The sequence below is a fragment of the Puma concolor genome, chromosome D4 (genome assembly GCF_028749965.1).
Source record: "Puma concolor isolate L17-30 chromosome D4, mPumCon1.1.hap2, whole genome shotgun sequence".
In the NCBI taxonomy this organism is placed as follows: domain Eukaryota; kingdom Metazoa; phylum Chordata; class Mammalia; order Carnivora; family Felidae; genus Puma; species Puma concolor.
This window is the reverse complement of record NC_141679.1, coordinates 2,772,920-2,792,906: the sequence shown is the minus strand read 5'-3', so window position 1 is coordinate 2,792,906 and position 19,987 is coordinate 2,772,920. Positions and strand designations below refer to the sequence as shown.

The 19,987-nt window shown below is 50.8% G+C and overlaps 1 protein-coding gene across 1 annotated transcript in view; it reads right to left on the bottom strand.

Annotated features, from left to right (window-relative positions):
• Positions 1-19,987, bottom strand: part of NXNL2 (nucleoredoxin like 2) — a 228,213-nt gene that overhangs the window by 85,492 nt on the left and 122,734 nt on the right. The window lies entirely within an intron of this gene.

Genomic DNA, 19,987 nt, shown 5'->3' with positions numbered 1-19,987 from the left:
CAACACTTCATACAACACACGATGCTCATCACAACAGGTGCACTCCTCGATCCTCATCACGGATTCACTCTCAAATTTTTACTGTAATTAGAAACATTTTTAACTCACCCAATACAGGTAACGATACACTAGACACCTGCACGCCTGCTGCCAAGACGTAAACGCTTTTACCGTCACTATGGATGTGTATCTAAAAATGACATAGGCTACTGCTTCAGCCGCTCTTAAAAACGCACAGTATTGACACTACACTTCGCGTATCTTTCCGTCCTAAGCCTTTTCCTTGAATTACGAGGTTTTCTGCTATTTACTTTTGTTAGTATACGTAGATCTGGTCCATAACTGCTCTGTAATATTCCATTGTATGAACTGTTAAACTTAAAAATAAAACTGCCGAGGGGCACCTGGGTGGCTCAGTCAGTTAAGCATCCGACTTCGGCTCAGGTCGTGATCTCATGGTTCGTGAGTTCGAGCCCTGCATCAGGTTCTGTACTGTCAGTGCAGAGCCTGCTTCAGATCACCTGTGTCTCTCTCTCCCTCTCTCTGCCTCTTTCTGCCCCTTCCACCCTCAAAAATAAATAAACATTAAAAAATAAAATAAAACAAAACCACCAATTATTTTCCCAGCAATAATGGGTTTATGCTGATTCTGATTGGGGACCAGCAAGACGAGTCCAATAAACAAAGGAGAGGAAGGTTGTTTTATGGAGAAGAAGGAGGGCATTAGGAGAGGCTGTTTGGAGTGACGTCCACTGGAGAAAAGCAAAATTTCAGGGCGATGAGGTTTCCCACTGGCTGAGTTGCTGGGATGGTCAGTTTCTTGTAGGAGATGCTGCATACTTCTCTCCATGTTGGCGTCTGTAATCGACACGGATCACAGTGTCTGTCCTGTGACTGACACTGAGCAGGGCTGCTCCCGCCCCCCAGCCTCCCCTCCTGGCATCCGGAGTCCACATTAGTGCCATTTTCCATATTCATTGTGTTGCCCTGGGCACAGCGGGATGCAGGGCTTCTGGCTCAGGGCCTGTGTGTCTCCTGCATGTGGTCCTGCTGCTGAGGTGCTCTCCATGGTGGTGGTGGCGGTACCCTTAGAGGAAGAGCCTCACCTGCTGCCCCCGCTGCTTTCCCGCCAAGCGGGGTCTGTGCATGGCAGTCGTGGCCTCCCGCCCCTGCTCTCTGCCTCGGGGACACAGGAGGGACTCTGCTCTTGCATCAAGGGGCCCCAACAGCAGCCTCCTGGTCCCCCACGCCCCCTTCCACAGGTGGCAGGTGGGGGCTCTCTTCCTGGGCTTGCGGCTACAGCCCCTGCCCCCTCCCCACCCCGTCCTCCCCATCCTTCCCTGAGTCGGCTGGCGCACTGTTACCTGCAGGAAGTCTTTCTGCTGGAAATGCTTCTACACACTTGTGTTTCCTGCCCTGAACTCTGACTCCATATCTGCCTCCATCCATGTTGAAAAGTTTCTATTTATTTCCCTTGCCGCCAGAGGACTGCTCTGTGCCCATCTGATAGGCGGGAAAACGGCGTTTCTGTGCTGTTCTGCTTTTCATCGCGATGAGCATCTTTTCATTTTTAGAGGCCATTTGGGTATTTTCCACTTCAGTACATCTAATCCTAGTTTTTGCTTATCATCTCAGGCAGGCTAATTAACCCTATTTACTGTAATAAATAACCCAAATCTTCGTGGCTTCACATAAAAAAAATAAGGTTAATTTCTCTCACTGCATGTCAGATGTGAATCTGGGCTGTTTCTACTGAGTGACTCAAGCGTCATGGGACACTGTGCTTCCAGCCGTGGGGACAGAGTATGAACGTGGATCATGGCGTGGGACACTGTAGGAGCGGGGCCCACGAAGGGCCGCCCGCACTCCGCTGGCCAGAGCAGGTCACGTGACCAACCCAAGGGCAAGAGTCCCAGAATTTGAAGGTGGAGCTGGGTGAGTGCTAGGAGTCTCTGTGGACTCTGCCCTACTGGTCACACACTCCCCATCCCTCCCCCCCACTCATGCATCACGTGTTCTCATATCCCTCCCAAGGGAGACCGTGTGAAAAGCCATCGTGTCCCCACATCACCTGACTCCTGGTGATGCACATCCCGCCCCATTAGGACCAGATGGAAAGTCTCTCTGTGGACTAAAGAGTCGAGTCCGCCTTCCTCCCGACAGGCCCTCTGGCAGCAGGGGGTGGGGCAGGTGCCTACGATCAACCTTGTTCAGAAAGGGAGAGAAAGGAAGGCCTGTGGCAGTTACTGGTTAGAAATGGTGACGGATTCCCGCTGGACAGTCCCTGGGAAGCTGCCGGCCCGTGGGGTACAGATTTCTTGATGAAACTCTCCAGGAGGGGCTCCTTGGTCCACTGTTTCTGATGATAGAGCACCTGGGAGGCTCCTCCTCATCCACTTTAGGGGCCACGTATGACACGTGTGTGGGAAGAATAGGAGCTGTCATCCATGGGAAGGCGATGGCGTTCAAGGCCAGCATCTTGCTTGTGGGGCCGCTCTGCTGATCTACCCCTGCGTGACAAACACCCCAAAGTCAGCAGCTTAAAACAAAATCATTTGTTCGGCCAACGAATCTGCAGTTGGGGCAGGGCTCCGAGGTGTGGCCTGGCATGCCTCAGGCGCAGCGGGAGGACCCACATGCCCTGTGGCTGGCAGGTTGGTGCCGGGCATCAGCTCACCCAGGGCGAGGGGCCAGCAGGCCCGGCCCCTCCCGGGTGGGCGTCTCTGGGACGTGGGGCCTCCTCTCCACATGGTGACTGGGCTTCGAGTGCAAATGTCCCACGGGAGTCCTCAGAACGTGCATCACCGTAGCCGTGGCCATCCCACGACAGTGGCTCTGCCATTGCCCTGAGTGTGCCCAGAGTCCTGGGGAGAGAACAGCCCCGTCCCTTGGTGGAAGGTGTGCTGGCCCCGCAGGAGGAGTGAGAGACGGGAGGTGGTGGTAGGGCCGCTGTGACGATGCCACCTGCCACTGACGCCCACGTGTCGTCTGTGGGTCTCAACAGTCAACGTGGTTGCTGTCGCACTGCTGTCTCTGTTCGTGTCTCTCTGGCAACGCGATTCCACCAGAACCCTGGTCTTTTGGCTTCCATTCGGGACAAGACTCAAGTGACTGTACACGGAGCTGCACCCCGAATGTGGATTCAGGTCTTCACTCCCACCTCCTGGCCGGCGTACTCCACCCATGCTGCCGGAGACCCTGCCATGTGTGGCCTCTTTCTCCCCTGTCCTCGCTGAAGATCTGTGGCCCTCCTGTCGGTACTCTTCAGTCCCCTCTCTCATTGCCTGTGACCAAGGAGCCCTTGGCTTTCTGTTTCCAGCCCCGGGGAGACTGGGACTGTGAAGCTGTCCCTGCTACCCCTCCCTGCAAACCGCCCAGCGTCCCGAGCTCATCACAGCCTCGGAACCCCTGCCAGAGTGGCCCCCATACACCTCCTCCAGCACCTCTGCTCCCCGCTCCTCCGATGAGCCTCCGATGAGCCTCCCAACCATCACAGGCAACGGTTTTACCGAAGAGTTACCAGACCACAACGCCGGTTTCCATGTTTCTAGGCTCAGGTGTTAGTTTCCCTTCCACCCGCCACCCAGAACCAAGACAGTGCCGCGGATTTATTTCGGGTTCTCACGTGGTGCCCATGCCATTGCTGATTTCTGAGCAGATACTCAGCTGCTCCCGGTAACTGGGATGAAGGCAGCCAGCTGCTCTAACAGCACAAATAGCTCGGTGGTTTAACATCACGAACACATATTTGCTCATATCCTAGTCCGATGGGGGTCTAGTCTGGATGCTCCAAGTGCATCCAGATGCCAAAGGACCAGTCCATTTAATGGGATCTCATTTCTAGACATGGAGACACCATGTGGGTCACATGTTATGTTTCTAGACATAATGGCTCTCTTTCCGAACACATGCTTTGAACCGTTTTCCTGCTTAGTTATGCACTGGAGACAATATTTGTTATTTCATGTTTCTACGTGGTGGTTTTAAACTCATGGAGTTTGTTTTAATGCCTGCACAGGAAATTCACATATTTTTCTATAATAAATATTATAATATTTTTTTTTAATTTTTAAATTTATTTTTTATTTTTTAAATTTATTTTTTATTTTTTAAAATTTACATCCAAATTAGTTAGCATATAGTGAAATAATGATTTCAGGAGTAGATTCCTTAGTGCCCCTGATCCATTTAGCCCATCCCCCCTCCCACAACCTCTCCAGTAACCCTCTGTTTGTTCTCCATATTTATGAGTCTCTTCTGTTTTCTCCCCCTCCCTGCTTTTATATTATTTTTGTTTCCCTTCCCTTATGTTCATGTGTTTTGTCTCTTAAAGTCCTCATATGAATGAAGGCATATGATTTTTTTCTTTCTCTGACTGACTAATTTCACTTAGCATAATACCCTCCAGTTCCATCTACATAGTTGCAAATGGCAAGATTTCATTCTTTTTGATTGCCAAGTAATACTCCATTGTATAGATATACCACATCTTCTTTATCCATTCATCCATCCAAGAGCATTTGGGCTCTTTCCATACTTTGGCTATTATCGGTAGTGCTGCTATAAACATGGGGATGCATGTGTCCCTTCAAAACAGCACACCTGTATCCCATGGATAAATGCCGAGTAGTGCAATTGCTGGGTTGTAGGGTAGTTCTATTTTTAGTGTTTTGAGGAACCTCCACACTGTTTTCCAGAGTGGCTGCACCAGCTTGCATTCCCACCAACAATGCAAAAGAGATCCTCTATCTCTGCATCCTCGCCAACATCTGTTGTTGCCTGAGTTGTTAATGTTAGCCATTCTGACAGGTGTAAGGTGGTATCTTATTGTGGTTTTGATTTGTATTTCCCTGATGATGAGTGACGTGGAGCAGTTTTTCATGTGTCAGTTGGCCATCTGGATGTCTTCCTTGGAGAAGTGTCTATTCCTGTCTTTTGCCCATTTCTTCACTGGATTATTTGTTTTTTGGGTGTTGAGTTTGATAAGTTCTTTATTGATTTTGGATACTAACCCTTTATGTGTTATGTCATTTGCAAATATCTTCTCCCATTCTTTTGGTTGCCTTTTAGTTTTGCTGATTGTTTCCCTTGCTGTTCAGAAGTTTATTTTGATGAGGTCCCAGTAGTTCATTTTTGCTTTTGTTTCCCTTGCCTCCGGAGATGTGTTGAGTAAGAAGTTGCTGCAGCCAAGATCAAAGAGGTTTTTGCCTGCTTTCTCCTTGAAGATTTTGATGGCTTCCTGTGTTACATTGAGGTCTTTCATCCATTTTGAGCTTATTTTTGTGTATGGTGTAAGAAAGTGGTCCAGGTTCATTCTTCTGCATGTCGCTGTCCAGTTTTCCCAGCACCACTTGCTGAAGAGACTGTCTTTATTCCATTGGATATTCTTTCCTGCTTTGTCAAAGATTAGTTGACCATACGTTTGTGGGTCCATTTCTGGGTTCTCTATTTTATTATTCCATTGATCTGAGTGTCTGTTCTTGTGCCAGTACCATACTGTCTTGATAATTACAGCTTTGTAGTATAGCTTGAAGTCTGGGATTGTGATGCCCTCTGCTTTGGTTTTCTTTTTCAAGATGGCTTTGGCTATTCGGGGTCTTTTCTGGTTCCATACAAATTTTAGGATTATTTGTTCTAGCTCTGTGAAGAATGTTGGTGTTACTTTGATAGGGATTGCATTGATTGCTTTGGGTCATATCAAACTTTCACTCTTTGCAGATGACATGATACTCTATATGGAAAGCCCAAAAGAGTCCACCAAAAAACTTCTAGAATTGATTCATGAATTTAGCAAAGTTGCATAATATAAAATCAATGCACAGAAATCAGTTGCATTCTTATACACCAACAATGAAGTGACAGAAAGAGAAATCAGGGAATTGATCCCATTTATGGTTGCACAAAAAACCATAAAATACCTAGGAATAAATCTAACCAAAGAGGTGAAAAATCTACATACTGAAAACTATAGGAAGCTTATGAAAGAAATTGAAGAAGACACCAAAAAATGGAAAAAGATTCCATGCTCCTGGATAGGAAGAACAAATATTGTTAAACATTATAATATTTTAACTTTATTTTTATTTATTTGCTGAGAGAGAGAGAGCAAGAGAGCAGGACAGGGTCAGAGAGAGAGGGAGAGAGAGAGAATCCCAAGCAGACTCCACACTGTCAGAGCAGACATGGGGCTCAAACTCATGAACCATGAGTTCAAACTCATGAACCTTGAGCCAAAATCAAGTCAAAATCAAGTCAGCTGAGCGCCCGAGCCACCCAGCTGCCCCTAAAGATTGTAATTTTTATTCATGTATATTATTTCCTATTACTAAAATATTTTCTAATGGTGATTTTTAATAACTGCATATGGTTCATCCGATAGATCCAACATAATTTAAGTGCTTCCCTTGATGAATGTTTATCTTGTCCTTTTTTTATAGGTTACTGTTTAATCTTTGCCTGATTTCCCCTGGCCTCCCCTGGGTTTTAAGAGCTTTACGGGCTGACATAGCTCTTACTATCCTTTTCGTCTTTCTATTCAGAGCAGTTTGTCGAGGGGTGTCCCTGGCACATTCCCTGGGGTCCCTAGGGCTCCTCAGCTCTGCTCCCCTCCCCCGTTACACACACACACACACACACACACACACACACACACACACCCCTCCCTAGTCCCTTGATGTGCAGTATTACAATTTTACAAAGAAGGTATGTGACAAACATATGGTCACATAAGTTTTCCTACTTATGGTCACTTTTCACTTTTGCTGAAGACAGTTCACATGACAAAGCTGTGTTCCTCAATGGCCCGGCAGACAAATCCCTACTGGCCACGACCTCGGCGGAAGCAGCACTTTGGGAAAGGCTGGGGGTTGGGTGGTGGAAGGGGGCACCCACGGTCATTGACTGGCTCTGGTTCCGTCCGTCACAGTGCCTGGTCTGCTTCTCTTCTGCTCTGTCACCTGCATAACTCTATTCCCAACCCTTAATACAAAGGGATAACAAATCAATGGCATTGTAAAAAAAATTTCATCTGCTTTTAAAAGCTTAAAACTGGAGGCAAGATCAGATATTGAAGTAAAAGGGAAAAACAGCACTTTCCATCTTGCCATGTGTTGACCTGCTTTTTTAACAAGTGTGAGCTGCTTCTGTGCAAAGAGACCGGAAAAACTGCTAAATCCTGCGCTGGCACTTTGAATTAACTCACTAGGACTAAGACGAGGGGGTGGAGAGCCGCAGGGGATGGGCGTGGACGCCACGGTCACTCACAGCCAGGGCGATGTCGTGGTGTCACAGGGGTGGGGGGCGAAGCCCTGAGAAGGAGGCAACCGAGGAACAGATGTGAGTCCGAGAGCTGGAATCCCAGAACCCCGGGAAAGGTATGGAGAGTCGAGAAGGGCAAGCACCTGCCCCACCCCCGTTAGCCTCAGACTAACACCTACTGAGGCCGCCAGCAGTGTTCTCCCCAAACCTTCAGTCCTCACTGGAGGACTCCAGTGTCACTCGGCATTGTCCGCTTTGGAAGAGAACGTCTTCTCACCTAACTGTGCGTCATCACCTCCTGGCCATCTGCGGCTCTAGGAGCTTCTGCTCCGGGAAAGCGCCTCTCCAGATCTCAGGGTGCTGCTTTGATGCATAACCCCAGTTCAGAAGTTTGTCAACAAGTGTCAGTGATGAGGAACGGGGGCTTGGAGAAGACAGAGAAGGGGCGCCTGGGGGGTTCCGTCGGTTGAGCGTCCGACTTCGGCTCAGGTCATGATTTCGTGGTCCGTGATTTCGAGCCCCAAGTTGGGCTCTGTGCTGACAGCTCAGAGCCTAGAGCCTGCTTTGGATTCTGTGTCTCCCTCTCTCTGCCCCTTGCCTGCTCACGCTCTGTCTTTCTCTCTCTCTCTCTCTCTCTCTCTCAAAATAAATAAATGAACATCTAAAAAATTAAAAAAGGAAAAGACAGAGAAGCTCACAGCCAGGAAATGGTCTTGCTCATGGCACAGTGGGCGCAAACATCTCCTCGTTCACCCAAGCACAGGGCCTTCTGCTCACGAGGGATGATGGGGCTGGGGCTCATCTGGCCTCTGAGGGGGCTCTGCTAGGTTAACAGGGGAAGAGAAATCATCCCGCTGCTGCTGTTCCATCTGGCTGGAAGCACGGCCCATGGCAACAGGCCCGAGTGTCTCCTACAAGCTGGGCAGCAGGCAGGAAGGTAGTCTGGGCGTCTGTGAACACCTGTTTACCTGCCCGGAAAGCAGGGGGCTTGGTAAACCGGCAGCTGTATCAAGGTGTTGAGGAACGGAGACAGAGGTTAAAAACAGGATTCAGAAATATGGCAGGTGGTCCTGCGGCTGGCTTTCCAGGGTCAACTCGCTGGCCCTCTGCCCCGGAGCATGGTAACCATGCCCACTGTCACACGCCTGCCTCACCTCCCCAGGTGGGCCGCAAGGGCACAGGGGAGGGGGGAGAGCAGGTGCCCTCAGAGTCCCTTCTTGGAGGCCGGCCAGGCGTGAGCCACCTGCGCATGGCCATGCCTGCCTGGGGGACCTCAGGCGGGCCCCTTGGGTGCCCCTCGACAACAGGCTTGCTGTCGTGATTTCAGCTGCTGGAGACTTTTCCCATTTTGTTTCTTAGCAAAGATCCGGAGGTAGAGAGAAAGCACAGACGACCAGCTGTACGTCTGCCTTGTTTCCTCGCTTGATTTCCAAGCATCTTTGTTTCTGCCTTTTCTGGGTGTAAATCCAGCTCGTCTGGGCGGGAGCCTAAGCTCCCCGAGGGCAGAGAGGACCCGGCTTCCCTCCTGGTCGCAGCAGGACCCTGGATACGACGACACTAATGAGGAGGCGGGTTGACTTGTGAATCTGTGACGTCCCCAATGGTGCACCTTTCGAGAACCCTCCCTGTGGTCATTTCCATGAACTACGTGCAGGTTCCCCCAACTTCCCAGGGTGAGCAGCCGCGTGCACAGAGCACACAGGCGGTCTCATCACGAAGGTGTGCTCAGTGCTACGTCGGCATTCAGAACCCAGGCTGCGTTGAGGCCGCCACTGGCCATGCGCGGCCTGCAAGACCACCACCGCTGTGCTTCAGGGCGCCAGCCTGCACGGGCCCCGGTCGTTGGGAAGTCGAGGGGCTGTGCGGTGGGCACGGCTCTGCTGTCTTGCTCTGCTGTCACTCCCAGCTTCTGAGATGGCCTTTTGCTTGGTTTCTGTCTGGGAGAGAAATCGATCCCTGTGCACAGCTACTCTGAGGACCCCTGGTCCCTGGGAGCTGTCACAGCCTTTCCCCAGCACTTCTTCCCCGTGGGGCCCTCGTGTCTCTTGCGCCCCGACCACCCGAGCGCAGAACCCCAGTTTGAGGGGTTGTCATCATGCCCGACCGGAAACAGCATGGTCCAGGCCTCTTTGCAGGTGAGAGTGGCCACATCCAAGTGCAGCCACGGAGGCGGAGGCAGAGCTTCCCGGGCTGTCTCCCTGTGCAGCCTTTGCTCTCCGCCCTTCCCCTTTCCTCTTCCCTCCACAGAACAAGGACGCCTGCTGGTTGAGGCATCGTGCGCTCTCTGTCCACATCCTGGGGCCACATCACTACCTGGACATCTGCCCCTGGACCTCACGTCACTAGACAAAAACAAAATCCGTGGTTTAAGAGCTGCGTTTGAGGAGTGCCTGGGGGGCTCAGTCGGTCCAGCGTCCGACTTCAGCTCAGGTCATGATCTCGCGGTTCATGGGTTCAAGCTCTGTCAGCTCCGAGCCTGGAGCCTGCTTCAGATTCTGTGTCTCCCTCTCTCTCTGACCCTCCCCTGCTCACACTCTGTCTCTCTTTCTGTCTCAAAAAGAAATACATATTTAAAAAAAAAAAAAGCCGGCTGCATTTGAGTTTGTTACTGGGATGGGAGCGGAGCCCTCAGGAAGCACAGGCTGTGGGCCACACCAGCCCGCCCCTCTGGCACCAAGACCAGCCTCCCTCGGGGCACCCGTATCCCCTTCAGGCCTGTTCTGGAGCGAACGGACCATCACTTGCTTTGGCCGCCCGGGTGGTCCTGTCGGGCTCGGGCCTCCTGTGTCCTGTCTGTTCCCTGGCAGCTCAGGCCGGACCTACAGGCCCTATGGCTGCGTGTCTGCAGGCAGGTGTGAGGCATCCAGCTGCCTCCCTGTCCCTGCTGTGACTTCTTGGAGCGTCCCCTTTCAAGGGACAAAGCTGAAAATGGAGGTTCAAAAGTGTGAGCTGCGTGCACATCTAGCAAAATCGGCCGAGCCTCCAGCAGTCTGACTGTACTGGACGTGAGTGGCGACGTTAACGCTGTCCCCACCGCCCTTCCTCCCCCATTTTTTCTTCGGTAAACATGTCAAGCTGATCGAATCTCCTGTTTAGGAGACACAGAAAAGAGGAATGAGGGAAATCTCTTTTGAGAGGTGGGCTGCCATCCCCTGTCCCTTTGCCGTGGACCAGATGGGGACAGCATGACGGCTCCCAGACTTCACAGCCTTGTGGTCACCAAAGGCAGCTGCAGACCTGGCTGGGACTTTCCACCGTCCACACCAATGTCTGTCCTCAGCCCAGTTGGCACCTGTGTCCCTGCTCATGGTTGGCCCCCTGGGTCTCATCGGAAGAAGCCCTGGACCCTGAATCCACCTCCCCTCCCCAGGCAGCCTCCTGCTCTGGTCCTGCCTCCGCTTCCTAGAATCCCCCTACCATCCAGGGCGGGCAGCAGGCCTTCGTCCCTCGGCCATGAGGACAAGCAGGTGCTTACCCCAACATCTGAGGTCCATGGACGCTGGACCCTGCGTGCCACCTGTTGATGGTAGGTTATGAGCAGCACCCCTGTGACAACAGGCACAGCCTCGGGAGATGCGGAGGGTGGTGCCGCCGTGAGCAATGTCAGACCATCTGCACGTGACACCCACGTGTGCCCCTTGGCGTCGGCCACGGCGTGGACCCAGAAAAACAGTGAGTGTCACAGCTGCCTCCACCCTCCGCCATCCCCTATCCTGTCTAGCACACAGTGTCCATTGCCCTCACTTCTTTTTCCAGAGAAAACATTTTGCTGTCGTCGCTCAGCAGCCAGCAGAGCTCACGGATCTTACCAGGTGTCTGAGAGGCGCTCTGTAGCGTCAGAACAAAAGAGAGTGATGAAGTAAAGGGGATCCCCATCTGTTTGATGAGGAACCGCCCGAGACGCCAGCCTACTGCTAGCCGTCAGGACACTCCTCGGGGCTCAGGGGCCCATGCCACCATCGCCAGTCCCGAGCGGCACACGGGAGCCACCTCCTGGGGCCGTGAGCCTGTCCCGGTGGGCGGTGGATGGGGGACCCTCCTCCTGGTACCCAAGTTCCCATAAAAGCAACAGCACCGGCCCCACCCTGTGAGCCCTGGGCCCGGGCAGGGCAGGCTGCTCTCCTCAGATGTGGGGCCCCGCGCTCTGGGTATTGACCTCAGCAGCCGAGGACCCAGCACCCGCCTCATGCTTATTTGCACCTGAAGGAGAGAAGCCTGAGGTCCAGCCACCGACTTACAGGAAACACACGGGCAGAGAGGCCCGGTAAGCAACGTCCCCGGGGCGCAAAGAAAGCAGGTTCAAACAGAGAGATTCTGGGCGCAGCTAATAATGTGCGGGAGGGCGAGGGACATCCCCACCAGTGAAGGGACAGTCCTTCAGACGCCGACTCAACAAGCTGCCCAAGGACCGTCGTGAGCCGCCAGAAGAGACTCTGACTGGATGCCAACTGGATGCCGACTGACAGGATGCTGAGGGTGTTCAGGTTGTTGGCAGTTGTAGGCGAACGGTGCTCTGGTTGTGGTTCCTAGACGGTCTCTGCATTTTAGGTTTACATTGTTCTTACACACCCACACGCACCCACACGCACACGCAGGGATGCCATCACGTTTCTCCACACGCTGATGCACATGCAGGCTCGCACACTCTCCCACACATGATCTCACACATCCACGCACACACGTATGTGCACAAACACACACACACACACACACACACACACACACACACACCCCTCCGCTGACCCCCAGGCCCAGCTGTGTCTCCCTGTGGTGGGACCAGAACTGCTGGGGTCAGGCCCCCCCAGTGCCACCTCTGGGTCCTGACTGCAGCACCAGGGCCTGTGCTCCTCCCCCGCAGGGCAGCTGGGCTGCGGGTCCTAAAGGAACTTTTGAGAGCAGGAAATGATGGTCCATCCGGTGAACTCGCCGGCTGGCCTTTTTGGCCGCCCCTAATCCCACTTGCGGGCTCCAGATGTGCCTCCTGGGATTTGTCTCTCTGAGCTCAGTGTTTTCTGCTCTGGGACCTGTGCCCTCCCACATGTCAGATTCATGGGCTGTAGTCCCAAACACCAGAGAGAAGCAGAGTGAAAACCCACCAGGGCCTGGGGTTTTCTGTGAAGCAGCTGCTGGGAAAGAGAGTGGCCACAGTTGTGCTATGGATGGCAAGGTGGGGTGGGGGGCTCAAAGGTGGAGATGGGAAAGTAGGGGACCCACAGGGCTGAACAAACACGGCCCTACTGGTCTTGCCCCAGAGTCTCCAGGATGAAGAAAGGGAGAAGAAATTGTACCTAAGAATACCCAAAAAAACAGGGGTTCCCATTCTGCACCATAATAATAAAAATAATGTCTTGAACCAAAAGCCCAAGTATTTAGTAGAATTCTCCAGTGAAAGCGCCTGTGCTTGGAGACTTCTTTTTCAGGAGACTTTCAATTATGAATCGAACTTATTTAATCACTCTAGGACTATTCAGATTATTTCACCCTGGCTGAGTTTGAGCGGTGTTAGGTTTTCAGAGAAGGAGTATTTCTTCTAAATGTTCAAATTTATGAGCACAGAGTTATTTGTAGCGTTTCCTTATTCCCCTTGTAATCCTTTCCGTGGCTGTGGGATGTCTGCAGGGACAGGGTCACCTCAGTCTTGGTGCTGGCGAAACCTCCTGCTGCAGGCTTGTCAATTTTACTGATTTTCTTCTTTGAAGAACCAACTTGTAGTTTTAGTCATTTTCTCTGTTGTTTGTCTATTTTCTATTTCACTCATTTATGCTTTGAACTTGATCTCCTTTCTTCTGCTTCCTTTCTGTTTGCTTTTCTTTTCTTTTTCAATCTCTGGAGGTATGACTTTAGATTTATGAGACAAGACTTCTCTTTGCTAACATAAACATTCAGTGCTATGAATTTTCCTGTCCATACTGCCTTAGCCACATCTCACATTTTTTAGTACACTGTGTTTTCATTTTCATTCATCATTCAGGTCTACACTTTTTTCATTTCCTGTGATACTTCCACTTTAATCCATGGGTTTCTCAGAAGTATGCAGTTCACCCTCCATGTGCTTAGGGATTTTTCTTTTGTCTCTGTGTTATTGATTTCAAGCTTGATTCCATTATGCTCACATAATATTCTCTATACAGGGACGCCTGGATGGCTCAGTCGGCTGAGCATCCAACTTTGGCTCAGGTTATGATCTCACCATTTGTGGGTTCAAGCCCCGCATCAGGCTCTGCACTGACAATGCAGAGCCTGCTTAGGATTCTCTCTTTCCCTCTCTCTCTGCCCCTCCTTCTCTCCTGCTCTGTCTCTCCAAAAATAATTAAATAAACTTAAGAATAATATTCTCAGTATGACTTCAAATCTTTTACATTCTTTGATAATTGCTTTGGTTCAGGATATGGTCTGTCTTCATGAATGTTCGTGAGCACTTGAAAATAAAATATGTGTTCTGGGGCTCTGGGGTCGAGTGTTATATGTGTGCCAATTAGATGCCAGTGGTAGATTGTATTGTTCTGATTATAGCCATGCTGATTTTCTCTCCAGGTGATGAGAGGTGGGTGCTGAAGTTCCCAACCATATTGTGGATTTATCGATTTCTTCTTCAGCTCTACCAGTTGGTGCTTCGTGTATTTTAAGGCTTTGTTGTTGTTGTTGTTGTTGTTGTGCGTGTGTGTGTGTGTGTGTGTGTGTGTATGTGTTCACGTCTAGAATTGTGATGTCTTCCTGGGTGGGTCTGTCTTCTTACCTTTATGTGCTGTCCTTCTCTGTCTTTGGTTATTTTCTTTGGTCTGCAGTCTACATTATTAGATATTAATATAGCCTCTCATGCCTTTTGTTCATTGATAGTTTCATGGGATATCTTTTCCCATCCTTTTATTTTCAACCTACCTATGCTGTTGAACTTAGGGAGAGTGAGTTTCTCATAAACAGCACACAGTTGGGGCATTTTTTTAATTCACTCTGCTAATCTTGCTTTTTAATTATAGTTGCTCTGAACAGCATGGTCTGTGGCAGCTCTCTGCAGTGGAATGTTGAGTGGCCCCCAGTGAGGCTACCATGGTTTTCAGGAAATGCCAAGGCTACCTCGAGCTGATTTACAATCCTGCTCAGAAATGCAACCTAACACTCTCCATATGCTCTGGATTTAGAGCTGCGAGCTTGAAATGTCATGGTAACGACTTCCTTGCCCAGCTCCCAGCCCCTCCCCACATGAGCATCTCTCTCCGAGAGGACTTTCTCTAACACCACCAGATGAGATTCACCTTTTTCTTTTTATTTCCCCAGGGAACAGAGCCTGGAATGTATCAACTCAGATTTCAGCCTAAATCTGGATCTCATCGTATGCAATCTGGCTCTCTGCTGTTTAACTCCTGAGTGCTGGCTCACACATCTGATCAGTCTAGTGCTCTGTGAGGGGGCTTCTGGGGAATCATGAGTGAACCACAGGAAAGGGGGATTCACCACTTCATACACACACTCCCTTCAAGGCTCCAGTTAGGTGCCCATGACCTGTGGAGGCTCTCCCGCCCAGATCACACCAAGACCATGTGTCTCATCTCAGTAGTCTTGCCGTATTCATTTATACCACTTGTTTTGGTATTTAAAAGTCCAGAGTCACCTGCTGAGGGTCCTCTGGCTTCTTCGGGGCCTACTGGTGCTAAGCTGGTGGAGGGGATAAGACGGATAAGGCTATTGGCAAGGCATTTGTACTCCACGCAGTCCAGACAAATAACAAACACCATCTAGGTTTTTCAACGACTGTGGCGGGCACTGCGGTGGTAGGTAGAATGGGGTGAGGTTTGACACTATGCATCCAACATCATCCCGGTGTCCCTGTGATGGATGGAGTCAGGCACACTGCAGGCGTGCTTTGACTATTTTCTGCCCGATTCGCTGAAAAGCAGCCAGCGTCAGTGTCCTCCTGACCCTAGCAGGACAAGATGCCCTCCGGGCATCTTGTACCCCTGCCTGGGCCCCGGGGCAGGTCCAGCGCTGCACATCTTCCCTGCCTGCATGTCCCACTGTGGCCTCAAGTGGAGGCCTGATGTGGGGAGGATACGGGGTGGACCACAGCCACAGGGAGTGTCCTTTTGCTGCTACCAGAGCTCTGCCTCAGTTCTCATCCCCCAGTTCCCAAAGGAAGACTAACCCCCTGAATGGCAGAAATATGAAAACAAAGTAGCTAGATGGAATAATGAGATCAGCACGTACCCCTGGCGTGGCCGATGAGAAAACAGAATGTCACCCCCCACAGGGAAGGGCCCAGAGAGCCCGATAGGGCAACGGGACAGAAGTCCTTGCTCTCATTACTTTTTATCAAGACAAACGCTAAACGCCAAACGCACACTCAGACATCAGTCCACAGAACAGGGGCAGAAAATCAGTCTTGTTTTGGTGGTGAAAGAAAAAACTGAAATTAAGTAAAATCTCCTTCCAAAGAACACAGTGAAAAGTTGCTGCCTTATAAACTTAAGCCATGTGCTGGGAAAAGATTCGTGCTGACAGAGTTTAACGCATTTAACTACCAGCCTTTATTCATCCGTTCTATGTGTTTACTAAAACAGATTTTTTACTCTATGGGGACAAGGCCCAGTGTTCCCAATGGCAGCCACATGGCCCTGGGTGTCAGACGACCCCATTGTGACCCCACTCCACATGCCAGGGAAGCAGGTTCTGGGCCCTGTGTTAGTTGGAGAAGGATTGAGCACCGGGAGAGCTTTCATTTTGCCGTCAACCAGTAAGTGACAGGTAGCCATCCTGCTGATGTGTTTCCCACCACCGAAAATCAATCCACCCACCAAGCCGAGGCCCCAGTGTAAGACCCCTGCCCTTGCGGAGGCACGGACATGAGACCCTTGTGTGCATTTTGGATCCAAAGCCTTTCTGACAGAACTTTGACTGTCAAAACCTACCTCAAAGAAATGTAATTTCACCTACATACTATTCACAGATAAAATGACAAATTAAAACAACGTTTTAGTCTTACATCCCAGTCTTTCAACTAACAGCGTGGGAGCATTTGGACACGCGTAAGGCAAATGAAGCTCAAGGTAAACCTCACACCTTATACAGAAGTAGCTAAAAATGGGTAATGACGTCAAATGTAAAACATCAGCCATGAAATTTCTAGGAAAACGCAGATCCATCAGGGAACAAGATCGGTCCAGCTAGACCTCAGCCATGCTAAAGACTCTCGGTCCCAGAACATCGAGGCGCAGAGGATGAAAAGACAAACCACGGGCAGGGGTGAACGACACAGGGCTTGCACACAGAACACTTACACAGGTCTTAAACTCAAGAATAAAAACAGAACCAACCCAATTGGAAAACGCACAAAAGACATGAACAGTCGATTCACGGAGGAGGTCACAGATGGCCAACAGGCACATGAGTTTACATGTATAATATATTGAGTACATACTGTATTAGGTAACAGATTATATATCTATGATCTATCTCTCTATCACATATTACAACAGCTAAAATAGTTACAATGCCAAGTGCTGGTGAGGCTGGGGAGAAACTAGGTCTCACATCCATTGCTGGTGTGACGGTAAGGTGATACAGCCACCTTGGAAATCCGTCTGGCAGTTTCTTAAAAATATAAACATATACTTACCATACGACCCAGCAATCCCACTCCTGGGCGTTGATCCCAGGGAAGCAAAAGTCTACACACACAAACCTCCATATGAATGTTCATAGCGGCCTAACGTGTGCCAGCCCTGAACCTGAAACCACCTCAAGAGGTGATGTTTGAATAGTGGTGCTTCTTGGCTACCACGGAATACAAGGCAGCAGCAAAAGGAAGTGAAGTGTCAATACCCTGTGCGGAGAGGTCTCAGGGCATCACGCTGAGCCAAAGATTGCCCCATTTAGAAGACATTTCAAAGTGACAAAACCATGGATACGAAAAGCAGACCAGTGGTGTCAGGCGGTAGGATGGTGGGCAGCTGGGACAGGGGCGGGAGCGACAGGGAGACCTCCGTGGTGACAGCCAGTACCTCGAGTGCCACATGTTGCCAGGGTCTGTCTACACAGGCGATAAAACAGCATGGCGCGCCACACGCGCGCTGTGCCAAAATCAGCTTTGTGGCTTTGATACCAAACTGTAATGTCATGAGGTGTCTCCTCTGAGGGAAACTGGGGGAAGGGCACGCAGGGCATGTCTCTACTGTTTTTGCAACGTCTCGTGAAGACAGAATTGTTTCAGAATTAAGTCTTCCAAAATATCTTACATCCCGTGAGTTTCACTGAAATGGAATTGTATCTGTTCTAAAAATGACTATAAATTGTTGAAGTAGGCTTCTTTTCGTGTTTGGTAACTAGTCAAAGACATGAGGTTTGGGGTAGATGGCAATAGCACCTAGTTTTTGTTTTTTCCATTAAATATGACTTTGTTGTTTTGGCAGACACACATTTTCCCCTTAAATGCTGAAAATTTAGTGTGGGGACCGACACGTGCTCTAAGTAAGTTATTCATAAGTTGGCTTCCTACAACTTACGGTAATAGGGTAATAGGGTAAAATATCTGATTAATAATTTTATATTATTACACACTGAAATGATATTTTGGATATGTTGGGTTAGGTGAAATGTATTATTAAGATTTCTTATTGAAGTACAGTTGACTCACGATGTTACACAAACATCAGGGGTACAACATAATGATTCCACAAGTCTAGATATGATGCTGTGCTCACGAGTGTGGCTACCATCTGTCACCATATGATGCTCTCACAGTCCCACTGAGTCTGGTCTCTATGCCGTGCCTTTCGTCCCTGTGACTTCTTCATTGCTCAACCGGGAGCCTGTGTCTTAGTAGCACCTACTTTTCCCATCTGTTCATTCATTGGAGTCATCTTGGCAGAATTAATGTTTGAATCAGTGTCACATCTGCGTAAGCAAACAGTCTCCTATAGGAATCTGGTTTATCATTTCTACAAACTTCAGGGCTGCCCCTCAGAGGGTCCCACCTCCCCTTCTCCATTGGCCGATCGGGCCAGTACGGCGTTGGGGCCTGCCTGGTTGAGAAGTCCAGGTCCTCCGTTGGCCTCACACACAGGTGGGTAGGGGTGATGGCGAGTCAAGACTGTGGACCACGCTTGTGGGTGAGGAAGTCTGGGGCAATACTCTCTGGCACCTTCTACCAAAACAACCCCTGTATTTCTTTAGGAGAGAACCGAGCACCTTCCTGGTTTCCAGGCCCACTCACTAGGGCTAGGGGTGGGTGGCTGGGCTGCCTTCAGGGCCTTCCACGCAGACCCCGGGCTGGGAGGGTGCAGTGGGGGTGCAGGGGAGAGCAGGTGTGAGCAGTCGGGAAGGGCCTCGACGCTGCCTCTTTCAAGAGGCCAACTAAGTCTTCCAACCTTGCTTTCTGCTAAGTGAAAATGGCGTTGGAATCAGCATGGAAGGCTTTTCCAGCCTGGGAGGTCCCTAGGCTTCCGAATGCCCTGCTTCACGGCCTGTGGGAGGTGGTGCCTGTGCTCGGGCTCTAGGCTGCAGGAGGTCCCCCGGCCCTGACTCTGTTCCTCCGGGTTGGCAGAGGTGCTGGGTTCTCTAGACTTGAGGATGGTGTGTTGACCTTTCATAACAGATTCAGGATAAAGAAAATGCCCTCAGGCTACTGGTGTACCAGGAAGGGGCCATGGAGAGCGGGGAGTGGTGCTCTGCTCCCTGCATGCCTATGCTGTTACGCCTGACCCCGAGTCACACACAGGAGACAGAAACTGAGGCCGGGTCCTCAATGGCTGGGTGTCTACTCTGTGTGGCACTTGCCCGTGGGGTGCCCTGCATGCTCGCCTGTAACCCTCCAGACAGCTCCCCTAGGGGAACATCACCCCCAGCACGTGACCGACGCCAACAGGCACCCTCTGGTCCTTGGCCCGGCCCCCGCCACTACCCGGCCCAGCCTTGAGGTGAGATGCTTCAGGACAGTACTCAGGTCAGACCTGCAGAGCTCGGCCCCCACCTGGTGGTCATACTGTCCCGTGTGGACCTGCGGTGCCCACCGGTGTGGCTACCACCGAACCAGTGCACGTTCCCCAGCACGCGCTGCCTGTGGTGGCCTCTGCGCACGCGCTTCCGTTCCACCCGCATGGCGCTTGTTCCCAGGCGCTCCCGGGACCCCTCCTCACGCCTGGCTTTCAGCCGCTGTGTGGGAACTTTCCAACAGGGTTTGCAGGGAAGCTCTGGCCTATAATTATGGAAACCGAGTGAGTGCAAATGTTTCCATTCACACCGGTCCCGGTAAGCCACTTACTCTTCCAGACAGAGGGGATCTGGTGGGGGGTGGGGTGGGTCTCCCCACATGGCCCCAAGCAGTCTGCTGGTAGATCCCCAGCCCCTGGGGTCACAGTGGCTCCCGGCCTGGTTTTCGAGTTGGCTGAAATCTGCACCCCAAGCATCAAAGGGTTTGGGACAGTCCAGCACTGCCTCCAAAGCCTCCAGCTCATCAAATGTTTACTGAGGGGGAGGGGATCAGGAAACAGCTGTGTGACAGGCCTGGGGCTGGGTCCCCTGAGGGTCACACTTGGCCATCTGCATCTCCTCTTAAGGCTAATCTCCCTGATTCTCAGAGAAGTAGCCCATTAACTCAGACAGCTGGGAAAATGATGGAAACCATCTTTTTTTTTTTTTTTTTTTAACATTCTTATTATGCAGTGTTTATGTTTCTGGATCCGGAAGGAAGGCCTTCCGAACGTCGACCTTTTACCAGCGGTCCAAGACTGGACGCATG